This window comes from Sitophilus oryzae, unplaced genomic scaffold (genome assembly GCF_002938485.1).
Source record: "Sitophilus oryzae breed Bouriz unplaced genomic scaffold, Soryzae_2.0 scaffold_1297_pilon_pilon, whole genome shotgun sequence".
In the NCBI taxonomy this organism is placed as follows: Eukaryota; Metazoa; Arthropoda; class Insecta; order Coleoptera; family Curculionidae; genus Sitophilus; species Sitophilus oryzae.
Window position 1 is genome coordinate 6,818,510 of NW_022145945.1, and position 17,514 is coordinate 6,836,023.

Genomic DNA, 17,514 nt, shown 5'->3' on the forward strand with positions numbered 1-17,514 from the left:
GTCGGTCATAAAGTCGTGGCACATTTTAAAGTCGTTTCATTTTTTTAAATGGAACCCCCTATATATTATTGCATATTTCGGTACTTCCTTCAATTCTAAGTAAAAATCGAAATACACACACTGTACCTCAAACCAACCTTTTCCGAGATATTGAAAATATCACTTAAACAATTTGATTTAATTAACTTCGATATATTCAGTTTCATTTAACGATGCCATTCTGCCGAAACTGTGATACTTAATAATATTTGACATTAGTTCCCAAGTTAGCATTTGTAGATGTATAAAATGAGACTGTATCAAGTCTAAAAATTACAAAATTTTCGTTTAACATTTTAATTATTCAATTAAAAAAAAAGTTTGATGTGATACAACTTTATGACCGACCTTGTATACTTAAATTTACTAGTAGTTAATAGGCATTTAAAATCCCATTACAACAGTATCACAGTTTCGGCAAAATGACATCATTAAATCGAACCAAATACATCAAAATTAATTAAATCGAATTGTTTAAGTGATATTTTCAAAAGTTAATAACTTGGAAAGGGTTGCTTTGAGGTACATTGTGTACTTCCATTTTTGCTTAAAATTGAAGGAAGAATTGAAATACGTAATAATATACAGGGGGTTCTATTTCAAAAAATAAAACTTTGATGTGCCACGACTTTATGAACGACCATGTATACTTAAATTTATTACTCTCTAATAGATATTTAAAAATCCTATAACTTTTGTATTTAACTTTTTGCGGTACCTCCAATATTTTATTTAATAATCGACCGTTTCCATACATAAAAGCGACCCTGTATATTGTGTATTGTTATCATTATGTGTATTCTGCCTATGGTTTCGTTTTTGTATTTCGTTTAATGTTTTGTCAATAAAAGATGGTGGATAGTTTAATGTTTAATTTTATATGTCGGTTTATCAGAACGTAAAAAAAGGAAAAGTACTTACATTTATTTTTAGTTTTCATTTGATGTAAATAGATGGTCAAATTGGAGGTACAGTTTATTTATATGAATAGAAAATGCGACCAAATATAGTGACATTAAATGTTAAGCAACTCAGGCAGTCAGTAACCTCGGGTAAAGGTCACAAAATTAATAGTAAATAAAAACGTTTTTCACATTCTATTCCCATAAGTAAACAAATATTTTTATCGTTCGTTCGTTTATTTCCTGATATTCAATTTATCCCTCTGAAAGATAAAATCAGAATTGAGACCATAATATCAATAACACTCAGTCGAGAGCGAAAAACAGATATATTTAAAAGTTCGAATTCAAATATGTGAAATATTATTCTATCCGTTTTTATTTTGTTGTCATTTAAAATTTTCTATTTTTTTTTTGAAAATATACTCCAACATTTTTAATTAAATGGATTTCTAAATTAACCTAATAATGCAAAATGAAACAAAATAAAAAAAAATTGCAAATAAAAGGACTGGCAGACACGCACTCGTTTACAAATATAATTTGATTATTTTTTGTACAAAAAAAAACTATAGCCAAAATAAAATGAATTATTTTTTACATTTACATATTTCCTTTAACTAAAAATGACCAAGGGTAATTAAAAACAAGTTATACAAACAATATACAAAGAGAAAAATGCTGGAGTGCTACTTAATTATTAAAAACGTTTATCAACACACAATTTTTTAATTCAGAGTTTATAGATTTCTATCTCTTGATGTATAATGTCTATTTGTTTCTCAGAAAGGAGTTACATACTACGTCAGTTTTCGTTTTTCAAGCACAGAAATGAATTTATATATGTCTGGTTTCGGATTTATTTTTAGGTTAGTTCTCCATGTCCGATAACAGCTAGAGGTGAGAATTTTAGTTCCTTGGGAGGAACTAGTTTCTTAGTTCTAGTTCCTCCAGAGGAATATTTCCTTGAACTAGGTCTTTAGCTCACAATAATTCCCGACTAACATTGACATCTCAGTTGTTTGCTAATGGGTTTCGTTATGAGTCAGAACTATTCACAGTATGATCTGTATAATTTTTATAATGTACGAAATATAACGAGACATGTAATTGTGTATGTTAAAAACATATAGGTAAGTTTTATTGCTGATAAAAAAAGTTAAAAAGAAACTCAAATCCGAGTATAAAAAACTATATCACAAATCAATTGGAGCAAATATTACGAAAATTTTACGAAAAATTGAATTTTTCCTTACTTTAAGCTTTTTTTGTTTAAAAATTCAGAATATCTACTTCGTTTTATAAGATATTTCTTAATTTTAGGGATCTAAAGTGAAACATTCCCATAAAATATTTAAAAAACAAACTAAAAATCAAAAACAGTATCCACGACAATTTTTTGTGGTAATTACGCCGGCTGTGGCAATAGACAAGACCGAATCCATCGTCGTCGCCTTGTATTATATCTTGGATCTGCCGACTATATAGACTCCCGTGAACTAGTCTTTTAATTAGTTCCTCTAGGTCCGGATCCGATAACATACAGCTGGCACTCCCCACGCCTGCCTAGCATCAATCGCGCTGGCCGATCCCTACGTAAACTAGTCTTTTATTTAGTTCCTGTAGTTCCTTTAGGTCCGGATCCGATAACATACGGCTGGCACTCCATACGCTTTCCTAGCATCTATCGCCCTGGCCGATCCATGCGTAAACTAGTCTTTTATTTAGTTCCTCTGGGACCAGATCCGATAGCATACGGCGGGCACACCCCACTCCTGCCTAGCCTCGGGCAACGTGCGCTGGCCGATCCGTCGCCGCCGCATATAATTATATGTCGGTCACAGTCTCGATCCCGAAATAGATCCTGAGGAACTAGTTCTTTGAGAATCCAGGAACTACTTCCTGTCATTCCGGGGTCGGAATAGTTCATTGGAACTAGTTCGTTCACGAACTACACACCTCTAATGCCAGCTGTACTAAAGTTTATGACACGAATGATTGTCGTCTCGGTGCACTCAGAGATGAGGTGTTCCCAATTTTACCCACAGAATCTGTATTTGCCGTTGTTTCATAGCTTTAAACTACTAAGATATTCATTGAGGAGATAGTATCCTGTTAAAACACTGTGACGATCCGAAGACTGTTCTAACTTCATCATCATCATCATTTTGAGCTTATTCTACCATTTCCAATTATGGTGTAGCCTACCTCACATATTGAGATACTCTCTTTGTAGTTCGGCCCATTGTTGTCTATTGTTGGCTATAATACGGGCCCAAGTTATCTCTATTAATTTCCTAATATCATGTTCCCATCTCAAGTTTAGGCTCCCTCTAGCTCTTTTGATTCCTCGTGGGTACCATGCTGTAATTTTTCTGGTCCATCTCTTGTCTGTCCTTCTTACAAGGTGTCCTGTCCATTGCCACCTGAGGGATTTGATTCTGTGGATGACATCTATTACCTGGGTCTTTTGTCGTATCCACTCTATTCTTTTACGGTCTCTCCTGGTTATTCCCGTTGTGCGACATGCAGTCAGTGCGACACTGCAGCCTACAGTGTTCTTACTTAATCCAAGGAAAGTATTTGATTTTTCTCGGTCGTAAGTTTTAAGAAATTTTTCTAGTGTCTTGGATACTGTTAGGGTATTCCCATTCCAGGTTACGGATAGAGTTATCCAGGTTCTTGAATCCCACTATAAATGGGTTTCTACTTAGGATGGTAAAGCTTTGCCATACAAAGAAATAGATCTTTTTTACTAGTGCATGTGTTTAGAAAAATCGACAGGTCTCATCTAATATTTAGGTTATTGGGATTGTTTAAGATCAAATCTTTCAATCACTCTTGAAATTTAGTAGCAATTAACTTTTTCATTCCTAAAGTATTGATGAATGGAGGCCTATTTCTCCCGTTCATAGAAAGTCAGGATACTTAACGAAATCAAATAATAAAATGGGTCAAGTAGGCATTCCCGTTAAATCCGAATCGCTTGCAATTAGAATCGAAGTATTATCGATCTGAAATATTTACTCTTGTAAAAGCAGTTAAACTATTATGACTCGAATGGGTAACTTCAAACTCTAATTAAAGTTGCGAAAGTTACGAAGCCTTTTTTGCTTTTCGTTCCCGATCCGTAAATAGTCCTTTTTTAACAGTTAAACGTTTGTTTTTGTCTTAGTTTATGATATTTTAAATGAATGAAATTAAATGCTTGTGAATGTGAATGCAGTTATGTTACGTGAAATTAAATTAGGTTCATTTTATGGGTTATAAAAAACTAAGGAAACCAGTCATTGTCTTTCTATTTAGTGATTCCTTAACTAGATTATTTATTGCTATATTTATTTGTTTTTATTATTTATTTGTTGGCTTAGTACTAGTACATAAAATATAAAAATAAACCTTGTTATTTGACACATTATGTTCCTTTCTTTAAAGTTTTATTCCCATTAAATTACTTGAAAAATTATGTATTTAAATATTTTCTGTACCATGCTGGCAACTCTTACTTTTGGGTCGGTATTTATATGTGTGAAAGTAAATCGCATAGGGACCTTATTAAGTCGGAGTGAGAGAAATGCGACGGTGTGCTGTTGCGCCGTTGCCACATTTCTTCGGTACGCCTTTCCCTATCAAGTAAAGTAAAATCACGATCGCAAACCGCTTATTTTTAAAATATGTTTTTTTTTTCGAAAAGATAACTAGATAAAATCATTAGATATGTTTCTGACCACCTGAAACGGAAATATAAGGATATCATTAGGGTATCCATTTTTTATAACGAGAAAACGTCAGTTCGAGATAATTTAAAAACCCAACTTTTTAACATATAACACGTGATAACTCAAGAACCACATTAGATATTGAAACTTCTTTTTTTAGTTTGGAGGTTGGGATCTTTCATAAGATCTTTAAATAAGAAAAAAAATAGTATAGTATATTTAGTCCATTTACTTTTAGTGCATAGCAGTTTTCAGCAATCGTCTAACTTTCTTATTTGTAACGATTTTCACATACTGTCTGCGAAGGAAATATAGCAGAAATATTAAGAACATTTTTGAAAAAAACTGCAATCAATTATTTCTAATGAATTTCGAGATATCGATTTTTGAATTCAAAGTTCTAATAGCGCGACCACTGTCGAACAACAACTCAATTATACTTATTTTTACCAAAAGTGCAACTAACGCTGTGTGTATAAAAAAGTGTCTAACTAGCATTTAAAATTTTACAAGCTACAGGGAAAATAACTCGTTAATAAATAAACAAATAAAGTATCACTAGACGTAATTAAATCGTGAAGCTAAACGCATGATGTAGGTACACCCTTCCCTAGAATTTTAAGTACTGAGACGAAATCAGCTATATTTAGCAAATTTAGAAAATCAGAGTAAAAACGGCAGGTCCATATACCTTCAAAAGAATATGCCATAAATTAACGTAAACATTCTTTAAACTCCGAGATTATCAGGAGAATCTGCTCTTTTACACCTTAAAGAAGACCTGCAACACGGAAACGACGACTAGATTAAAGACTCCTCTCTTCACGAGCAACCATATTTTTCAGAATACAGCAGGAAGCCCTTACTCCTTTGTCCTCCTACACGTCGAGCACCATAACAAATTCACCTGCTCCACCTATCCTCCCTCTTACACTCTATTTTCTCTCTCGGCTGGAGTTAACGATGTGAAACTTGCTCCCGCTTAAATTCGTTTTACTTTTATATCTCACCCCCCGCACCCCATCTAACGACGACATCCGGGATCTAACTGGCTCGTTAGCATGATCTTGATTCGATATTCTGGCAGAGGATAATTTTAAATAGGGTTCAAACCGGATTAGAACTGTATCGGTAACGATAGCGCTAAAAGCCTTGGAGTAGAGGGGATGAGGAAAAAGTAGATGGCAGGTGAACGTCTTTAAATTGAAGAGGTTAGGAGTGTCTTTTTACGTTAAAAAGTTTTTAGGAGGTTAGTTAAATTGTATATGATTTATTTAAAATTAAAACCTGTTTGAATCATATGATTGTTAATTATTATATAATTTAATTTTATCGGAGATACTGTTGGTAACTATTTAACGTACCTATTTTAATTCCATTTTTATCTTCATCAGCTGTTTTCAAAAATTTTAAAAAATCGTAACTTCAAAATTACAGTAGCTAGCGAAAACGCGGTTTTCAATTTAAGATTAGGAATAATATTTGCAACAAAATTTGTAATAACATCAAAATCAGTCAAAGTCGCAGTTTTTGAGATAAAAAAAATTGGAAAAATTCCTTTACTTTGAAACTAAAAGAACTGCCTACCAACTTTTTATTAACATATTTTAGTATGGGCGGCTATACGTGCCTCCCGGCGCCAATTTTTTAATACTGCATCTAAAGGAAAATTATATATATATATATATATATATATATATATATATATATATATATATATATATATATATATATATATATATATATATATATATATATATATATATATATATATATATTCTCTCCTTTCTTGGGTATGAGGTTATTAATTGAAAATGGAAACATTTTTTTTTATTATGCGACGTTTCGCCTCATCATGGTGGGCTTTCTCAGGCACTTTATTCTTGAAGCCGCAGCCGCCTTGCTACCACCAGTCTATATAGAAGAAATTTTAGAAGAAGTTTAGTTAATAACCTCATACCCAAGAAAGGAGAAAAAAAAAATATATATAAATTTCTAAAGGTTTCAGAAAAAGAAAAAAAAATAAACTCTAAAGGAAAAATTATATACAGGTCATTCCATTAAAAAAAAACAAGAAATACCACTTTATATTTTAACAATTTTGATATTATATCTTGATATTGATCTTACCTTTGTACAATTTACGATTATGATATTTGTAATAACCTTCAACCTTTTATAACAGATGAACTGTTATAAAATTAAAACAATTTTTATCAATCTATAAAATTTAAAAAAATTGTATATTATAAAATATATTTTAAATCTGAACGTTAATGTCCAAATATATTTATCTACTTGTCAACAGTTGAGAAGCAGACTTACTAAATGCATTTAGAAGGTTTGATCCTCAGTTTTTTTTGGCGATTCTATAAATTATGTACCTTGTTTGTTCTATTTTATAAATTTTATCATTTGTTGGTAAAAGTTAGTCTCACAACGTCCAAGCTTTCTACACAAAGAATCACACTTAACTTAACTTAAAAATGAAGACAAAACAAAAACTCCAAGGCTTTGATGTTTTCAAATTGAATTTTAAGCCCAAATAATAATATAAAGCAAATAATATAGCCTAAACATAAATTTCTCATCATTTCAAAATCATGAAAAAAATTTTAATTTTTTATCAAATTCTGATATCAGAAAAAGCAAACCACAACCGATTTTAATATATTACAAAATTCAGGGAAAGTTATAATGTCCGATCTCCCTTTATAGGTTTTCTTTCTTTTTATCTAAATGTGCAAAAAATCCAGACTTTCCAAACAGAAAAGTTCTCTTTTCTGTTCTTTCATTTTTTTTCATTCCTCGCACCCCAGACTAATTTTATTTACCCTTTGCTCGCATTTGCATTTAGATTCCCTCTTAAACGGATAAGTGTATAAGTTTAAACAGTAAACCAGAAGGGCGAGATTTTTTCCTTTTCGCATTTTTTAAACAACCCTTTTTCTGTTTTAATTTTGTTAGTCTCTTTTTAATTCGTGTTTTTTAGTTATTTAGAGTTATTTATTGCCGATACCTGCAGGCTTATCTACTGGAGATAGTAATAGTACAGGTTGCAGGATAATTACGCTATAAGGCTGACTTGATTTCCCCTTACGTCGCAAGTGCTTTACGGTGGAGCCCCTACTCGTTCTGCGACCAACGCATAAAACACTCATTTTCTCTAATTCGACGGGCGAAGGCATATCGAAGACGGTGTGGCACTGAAAGCGACAGTGTTGCCATATTAAAATGTGTAATATCTGTAATACGTTTGACGAAGATATTTTTTGATTAAAAATCCGCGTTTATGTATTGAAAATTTATTCATGTTAAACATAGAATAAACAACAAAAATAAAAATTCTTTTATCGGTACTGAATATTTCCTATGATCGAAAAAAGTCGTTTAGTTGGCTTGGAAATGACGACTATTGACATTTATTAAAATATTTTACATATGAAATAACAGCGATATTTATTTCCAAGCCAACTCTGATACCGTTCTTTGTTTAATCATATAATATTATATTAAATTGTCTAATAATAGAAAATCAATATTATTAACGTACTGTACCCAAAATCCCTAAATCTACGGATTAATCTGTAGTTCTAGCAACACTGTCTCTTGCAACCACCCACCCTGTCAACTGAAAGCAGAACTACGGTACAGTATTCTTTATCCGCTGCGCTGTAAACGACTATCAACGCGCAGCGTGGCAGAGCTAAACTAAATCTCGGACAGGTTGTCTAGCGGCGACGGTATCGCCAGCTACATTTCGGCAAGGTTTTGTGCCACGGAATCGCTCATAAAATTACGCTTCTTATCATTTCTTTAGTCAACGTTTGCAGTTCGGAAAAAAAATATTCGCCAGAAGTGCTCGGTTTTAAAACAAAGAAAATGAAAACCGAAAGAAACAGATCTTACGTAGCGTTTCCCTCTCTTTTTCCTACTCCATTTCGCACCTTCTGGTATGCATGGCGCGTTCTTCAGGCCATTTTTCACCTCGTCCTTCTTTTCTGCCTTCGGAATCGAGTTAAGACTGTAATGCCACCGCGTGAAGAATTTGTATGTAAATTTGAAACACTTTGTTTAAAGAAAGGAGTTGAAGCAGTGGCGTTCAACGATAACGGGTATGACTAGGATAGAAACTAACTTATGTTTTGTATTTGATATACATTTACATTTTTCTATGGTAACACAATATATAGTGTCAGAAAAAAAGGCGCATTATAAAGGATTTTTTTATTAAGTGATTAATGTTAAACTCGCTGGTTCAGCTAAATTCGTTCCGCCTTAAGGTTGATTCTCACTAATTCCTTTCGTTTCCATTCCATATCAGTTCCATACTTTTTATTGTACAAACAATTTATATCATAAGAAAGTTTTATTTTAATTAATAAAATAGAATTTGTGTATTTTGAAAAGGTAATAGATTTAATTAAGAGGTGAAAGAATAAATAAATTTCAGCACAATGTTAACAGAGCTGGTACAAATGTAAGAACTTGACAACGCTGTTTCCGATACGCTTCGGTCCCTCCACCAAAAAAATGTATGGAAGGAAAGGATATGGAACGGAAGGGAAACGGAACGAACAATGTGCATCGTCCTATTAATTTACTTAATATAATATTTTATATAAACGGAAGGTAGCTGATACGGAAGGTATAGCGAGAATCAACGTTTACAGTTGTGAATTGCTAGTTTTGTTCTGTCGATTTTGTTGTACGGATGACTGAACGATCTGTAGTGATAGAGAGCAATCGATTATGTCAACATTTGAAATTTTCTCCTCATAAAATCGTATTTTAAATTTCAATCTAGAGTGTCATGGCTGTGTTGCCATGACACTCTTGCCAGGTAGTGCGACCTGGTTACCCAACATGTGAGGGAGTGTGTGAGTTGTAACAAATTTTCTTAATGTAAGAAGAGACTTCCTTTATGACTGGCTCGTCGCCCGGTGCGGTTGCCGTCTCGTTAAGGCATTGAATTTCAAGTGTTTCTTAGATTTAAGTTTTATCAACTGTTGTATTTATTTAAGTCCAAACAGTCAACATGGGTAAAGAAAATACACATATTAACATTGTAGTCATTGGTCACGTAGATTCTGGCAAATCTACCACTACCGATCATTTGATCTATAAATGTGGTGGTATCGACAAACTTACCATTGAAAAATTTGAAAATGAAGCACAGGAAATGGGTAAAGGTTCCTTCAAATATGCTGAACGTGAACGTGGTATTATTATCGATATCGCCCTGTGGAAATTTGACGCCCCTGGACGCAGAGATTTCATCAAAAACATGATTAATGGAACATCTCAAGCTGATTGTGCTGTACTTATTGTTGCTGCTGGTACTGATGAATTTGAAGCTGGTACTTCTAAAAATGGACAAACTAAAGAGCAAGCTTTACTTGCTTTCACCCTTGGAGTAAGACAACTTGTCGTTGGTGTGAATAAAATAGGTAAACATGGATAAGCCCGTTATGAAGAAATTAAAAAGGAAGTCTCTTCTTACATTAAGAAAATTGGTTACAACCCAGCTGCTGTAGCTTTTGTGCCAATCTAGAGACAACATGTTGAGTAACCAGGTCGCACTACAAAGACACTAATTTTTAATCAAGGAGCCTTGGAAAAATAGATTTGATTGTCTAATGTTTTTCGTGTGTTGCTCTGTCCAGTTAAGAGATGCCCATATCATATTTTTAATCATATCTCAAATATTTCAAACCGAAGTGTGGTTGATTAGCATATTTGGAAAACGCATTTTTTTACGAATAATTTGGTACCACACACTTGGTATATTTCGAGTCAAATTTTTGTTATGAACGGCATGTTACAATTTCAAATAAACCATATGCGAAAATGTCAAAAGTTGACATTTGATTGAAATCTGATTTTTGATTTGATTTTTTTTATTTGATTTGAATGTATTAAGAGTGTCATTTTCTATCGAATAAAGTAGTAGTTATTGAAATATATTTACTCATATCTTAGGATTATATAAAGTGATCTGAAAAGAAGCCAAAAATGCAATAATATACAGGGTGTTCCATTTAAAGAAAATTATCCCAATAATACAATACATTCTAGAACATACTTTAGATTTGCACTTAAACAAAATCCTTAAGTTTTTTATTCTAGGAACTACAGATGCCCGACGCACTATTGCCGGACCCTGTATGATGCTCGCAATCCAAATTTCCAATAATATCCAATCACTTGTTCCCATCAAATGACATTTTTGAGAAATAATTTGCAGGAACATTTTATAATACGACTGAAATATAATGAGTGCTCAAAATAATAAATTATTTAGATGAATATCCATTATCATTAGGATCGCTTCTATTGTTCTGAAACGCGTTTAGTCGGGCGTGCACTAATTGCTGCTGCCGCAGCAACAACAGGAGCAATTCCAGCATAAAGTTTATCGTCTGAATTTGTCGAATGCCGTCACTTTCAGACGTTTCAGAGCGAGACGAGTCGCGAATTCTGAACGATTTAAACGCTACAGCCGGAATGAGACGATTTATTAACGAATTTTCGTTGAGAACGGCCCGTTTATGAATGTATTCAAAGCGAATTCTAGTTTAGGAATTTAGATAGAATCAGCCTTTTGCTATACAGGGTTTTGCAACAGTGCGTCGGACATCAGCAGCTGCTGTAACAAAAAACATAGGCATTTTAATTAAGTGCGAACCTAAAGTATGTACTAAAATATACAGGGTGGTCCGAACTGTATTCCGGAAACTTCGGCAGCATATTCTGCAGATAAAAATAAGTAAAAAAGTTCGTATAAATGTATGTCCGAAAATGCTTAGTTTCAGAGATACAGTAACACATTTAGAACAACAATAATTACAGACAACTTGACGAAGATGCTCTCTCTATCTTGACGACTAAAATGAGAGAAAACAACTGTCACTCTGATGCATTTTTTCATTGTACAGACTAGATAGTACCTAGTAGTAAACTAGGTAGTAAACTAAGTAGTACCTAGTACCTAGTAGTAAACTAAGATATATTTATTGGCCAAGCCTACAGTAAGATTAGTCATGAGACATGACTAAAACATGACTACCCGTAGACACTCGGTGTTTCTGCCTTCTGGCTTCATCAATACGGAAGGAATCAGCAACGATGAACTAGTGATCCTGAGAAAAGGAGAAGGGAAGCAAACCAGGCACAAGGCGCCATTTGCAGCCTGGTTAGGCATTAGCTCACAATTCGCAAGCGTTATCACCGAAAAACTGCTGCGGAGGCGTTCCAACACATCTCGCCGCTATCAACTTGGCACAGAGGAAACAATAAACCAAAAGATGTTATCGTGGGTACTGTAATAAAAAAGAAGAAAGAATTTATAAACCAGGCTGCAAATGGCGCCTTGTGCCTCGTTTGCTTGCCTTTTTCTTTTTTCAGGATCACTAGTTTATTGTTGCTGATTCCTCCCGTATTGATGAAGCCCGAAGGCAGAAACACTGAGTGTCTACGAGTGGTCATGTTTTAGTCATGTCTCATGACTCATATTACAGTGGGCTTGGCCAATAAATTCTTTCTACTTTTTATTACAGTACCCACGATAACATCTTTTGGTTTATTTAATATTATATACTGTTCGACTCGATATATCCTAAGGGAATAATAGAAGTGCTAGCGAAGAAGGTATCGACAGGCCTTATATAGAAGCTCTCGCCAATATACCGGGTGCGTCTCAAAAGTGGCTCACCTCTATAACTTTTTTACTTTTTCAGTTTTGGTATGTTAGTATGTGACATAAATTAGGATTGATTGGCGTATTCAATTGTTTTCGGTCACTTCCTGTTTCACCGGAAATTACTACAACTTTTGATTTTTAAATGGCACCCTCGGTATTTTTTTCTTTATTCGATAGGAAATGATACCCTGAATAGAATGGCATATCATATGTCAACTTTTGACATTTTCGAATATGGTTTATTTGAAATTGTAACAGGTGGTTAGAAATTGTAACTGGTGGTATAACGACAATTTGAGTCAAAATACCAAATGTGTGGTATCAAATTATTCGCAAAAAATGCTTTTTCCAAATATGTTAATGAGCCACCCTCGTTCCATTTGAAAAAATTAAGATATGATTAAAAATACGATTTGGGCATCTTTTAACCGGCCAGGACATGATACGAAAAACATTAGACGATCAAATCTATTTTCCAAAGCTCCTTGATTAAAAATTAGTGCTTTTAACATAGCCATGGCACTCTAGATTGAATATTAAAATACAATTTTTTATCATCCAGAATGTCAAAAGTTGACATATGATATGGCATTATATTCAGAATGACATTTTCTATCAAATAAAGCAAAAAAAATACCAAGGGTGCCATTTAAAAATCAAAAGTTGTAGTCATTTCCGGTGAAACAGGAAGTGGCAGAAAACAATCGAATAGGTCAGTTAATCCTAATTTATATCATATACTTTACTGCCAAATCTCGTTTTTTTATCTGAAAAAATAAAAAAGTTATAAGGGTGAGCCACTTTTGAGACGCACCCGGTATACAAAGAACTGAAGACAAGAGTAATAATATATAAAACTATCCCAGAGTTCCCAACTGGTAAAGGAGTATGAGGGAGAATCCCAAAGCTGTTTACAGCACCACTAGAAGAAATTTTCCGTCAACTAGACTGGAGAGATTGAGAATATCTTAACCAGGGGGGGCTAAAAGTTGAAACTGTTAATGGAAATGGGAATGTAATATTTAATTAGGTATAAAGCTCATGTATATTGCTCTGAAATTAGCATATTTTATGGGACATTCTACTCTGTATGTATTCGCTCGCAAAAAACATGTCCGCGCCGTGCGTTATTGATGTTTTTGTCCAACCGAGTACGAGCCATTAGTCCAGATAGCATTAAATATTTCACGGGCCTGCGGTTATTTATTGGAACTAATAACAAATGTTTCAACAATTTGTTTCATTTTACAGAGCCGAGCATCTCTGTTTTGCGCTATTTGTACTCGTCAGGAGCGCCAACGATTTATGAGAATTATATTAAATGTCAAACGCTGGCGAAATTTATCGTTGGTGCGCCTGTCCAGAGTTAATTCCAAAACGTAATTTACTGACTTTAGCAAAAATCTCACAACAACGTCTTTTTTAATGTTCTTTTTATATTGAGTACCAAAAACATAAAGACATAACCAGGTAATCATTGAATTAATTCAATCTTTGCCCATCTCTAATGCACATCCTGTAATTATTTTTAAGTTTTCTACACGGAGAAAACACTATCGTATCTACAAAGATAATATCACTACGCCAACTATACACTACTTTCCCCATTCCTTGACTAGGTACCTATATCAGTTCTTGAATCGTATATAATATATAGGGTGGTCCGAATTGTATTTCGGAAACTTCAGCAGCATATTCTGCAGATAAAAATAAGTAGAAAAATTCGTATAAATGTATGTCCAAAAATTGCCTGCTCACCAAGGGATAGAAGGCAATGAAAAAGCAAATAATCTAGCTAGGAAAGGAGCGAACACTCCACTAACTGGACCAGAACCGTTTTGCTTTCCAAGTGGTAACCAACTCAAGGCGAAACTCAAGAACTTGGAAGATTCCATCCGCAACCTGGAATGGAAATCTTGTAATGGTCTAGGACACTCGAAGAAGTTTCTGAGGGCTTATGATCAAGGAAAATCACAGATCTTCCTGGGTCTGAGTAAGAACAATCTTCGGATTGTCACGGGGTTTTTAACAGGACACTGTCTCCTCAATGAACACCTCAGTAGATTGAAACTAAGAAGAAACGGCGAATGCAGATTCTGTGGGGAAGATGGGGGAAACACCAGTACACCTCATCACTGAGTGCGCCGAGACGACAACCATTCGTGTCATGAATTTTGGTACGACTGATATTGGAGATGGAGAACTACCCTCTATAAAACCGTCCCAGATACTGGCTTTTGTCAAAGCCCTGGGACTGTATGATGAGTTATGATTCAAGAAAGGAGGACACAATGGATCTGTAAAGTCGAAGTGATTAACCCCCCTCCCACTCATTCTAAATTCTAATTCTAAATGTCCTAAAATGCTTAGTTTCGGAGATACAGGGTGTAGAAATTTAATTTTTATTTCCATTGTTTCCAAATAATTTCTGAAGTAACGTCAATATTTGGATGAAATTTGGTGTCTGGGAGTTTTTTGATATGAGAAATTTGATTTTGATATCAATATTACTCCTACTTGTAGAGGGCGCCATCTACATATTTTTAACTGGTTTGAAGAGTAATAACTTTTCGTTCGTACCTGTATAAAACTACTAAGTAAAAAAATATACATTTACGACGTTTTTCACGTAAAAAGGTCTCTTAATAAAAATCGCTACAAGTAATAGTTCTCGAGATATTTGAAATCGAAATTATCAATACCTGTCATCATTGACATAAATTAAACATGTTGACTATAACTAATAGTTAAAAGACTGAAATCATAAATTTGATCATCAACATCAACATTTTTTCGAAGAAAATTTCAAAAAATTTCCCAAATTTATCATTTCAGTCAAATAACTATCTACTCAACATATTTATTTTCTGTCAATAATGACATGTATTGACTATTTCCATTCTAAATATCTCGAGAAGGGTTGCTCGTAACGATTTTTACCAAGAGACATTTTTTACGTAGAAAATTACGAAAATGTATATTATTTCACTCAGTAGTTATATACAGGTACGGACAAAAAGTTATTACTCTTCAAAACAGTTAAAACACATGTAGGCGGCGCCCTCTACAAAAATGAGTCATAATGACATCAAAATCAAATTTCTCATGTCAAAAAACTACCAGACACCAATTTTCATCCGAATATTGACGTTACTTCAGTAATTATTTGGAAAAAATTGAAATTAAAATGAAATTTCTACACCCTGTATCTCCAAAACTAAGCATTTTAGAACTTACATTTATAGAGAACTTTTTTACTTCTATTTATTTGCAGAATATGCTACCGAAGTTTCCGGAATACAGTTCGGACCACCCTGTATATATTTTAACAAAAAATAATTTATATTAATATTATTAGGTTTATTAAAACGATAAATAGCTATTGAATTATTAATTATAAATGGAGACATTTTCAAGTATATTTCATTAAACAATTTGGAAATTTGTAATAGAGGTGGGTCGAACTTAATTGTTTTATTAAAAATTGATGAAGGTATACCGTAATTTAATATCCAACGTTTTTAAAACATCGATAATATTCACAATTTTATCATTATTTATTTAGAAGATTAGTAATACAAACGATCTGGTTTATATATCGGGTGTTTTTCAAAAGCTTACCGCTATAACGTTATTATTTTTTTAGACAAAAAAACAGATTCGGTACGTTAGTATATGCAGCGGCGAAGATTCCTTTGATGCGGGTAATACTTCGCATCCCTTCAAAATATTGTACTACGATTTTATTTAAAAAAGTCACTGAAATTTCCTATAATAAATTAAAATTATCAGTAAATTTATTCAAATAATTAAATTCAATTTCAATCATTTGATGTGTGTATTGGTCGAGTTTTATAGATAACGCTAAGACCTACGCTAAACGCTAAAAATAAAAATATCTCGATAGCGCGATGATGCGACTGTTCTTGTTACATCTTGAACGCCGGCGAACGCAAGCTGGGGTCAGCGAACTTTCCGCTCGCTATTACGTCTCCCGTTTGCTGTTTTAGTCGGTGGGTGATGCCGTCTTTTAAACACATCTCGATCGCGATATAAAATAAAAAATATGGTCGATGACCCATCCTGAGTGCGACTGAAGAATAGAAATAATTTACACGATCTTTCAGTTCTATGGTGTATACAGAAAAATTAAAAACTATTGAAGAAGGACCTCCGAAGCATATTTTGAATATCAAAACTAAATTAAAATCGTGTATTCGTAGTTTTAGTGAAAATGTTTATAAAAGTGACAACACTGGTTATGTAAGCCCAAGTAGCATCTATCTGACTTCGAACTAAATCTGACCTGAAGCGACGTCAGACTTTGTGCAAATTTAGGTCGGGTGCTGGTGATACGACCTGTGACGTCGTTGGATCTGAGTCGGTAAATCCAACGATCTGTCGACGTACAAAATAACAACGTACCATTTTTATTAATTTCCCAACGTCGTTCCCACGTTGGATTGCACGACGTACATATACTTGAACTAGCCCGACGTCATGTTCATATTTATAACCTAATTTACGTATCTCTATTTACGTCCGTAAATACAACTCATTAAGTAGCATTTGACCTAATGAACATCATGAACATCATGAACATAACCTAATGAACATCATGAACATAACCTAATAAAAAGTTTTTGTAAACAAACTTATGCCTAAAAAACACTAAAAAGGCATTTAGACATTCATCTACATTTTACAGAAAGAGGTCGAGGCTTTTGCAAAATAATAATAGTAGTAGTGATGTCTTGCCTCCACCCATAAATGATTTTTATTAGGAAGAGATAATCATCTGCATTAAATCAGATCTGCATTACACTGGTGCATCTTAATTTCATTTTTTAGCTTAGGTAACCAGCAGACCCCATCCTCTTCCCACATGTGAGGTTAAGCTTAAAAAAGTGGCTGCCCATTTTTTTAAGGAGAAAACAAAAACTAAAATATAGTTGCACAAACCCCTAAATCATTGATACGCAAAGTGAGGTTACGTGGCGTACGTTGGAGTTATATACGTCATAATACGATTGCCGGTCGTCCGGTTTGATGACCGGTCGGGTGAGACGACTAATGTTGGAGACCCGGTCGGAATTGGTATATTGGTAGTTCATATTAAGTCTGACACAGAAATCCGCCATTCTTAACACGT

The 17,514-nt window shown here is 33.7% G+C and overlaps 1 protein-coding gene and 1 pseudogene across 1 annotated transcript in view; both read left to right on the plus strand.

Annotated features, from left to right (window-relative positions):
* The window catches only part of LOC115874673 (protein O-mannosyl-transferase TMTC2-like), a 603,898-nt gene that overhangs the window by 52,616 nt on the left and 533,768 nt on the right, over nt 1–17,514 (plus strand). The gene's annotated exons all lie outside the window — the stretch shown is intronic.
* Nucleotides 9,652–10,214, plus strand: LOC115874675 (annotated as a pseudogene).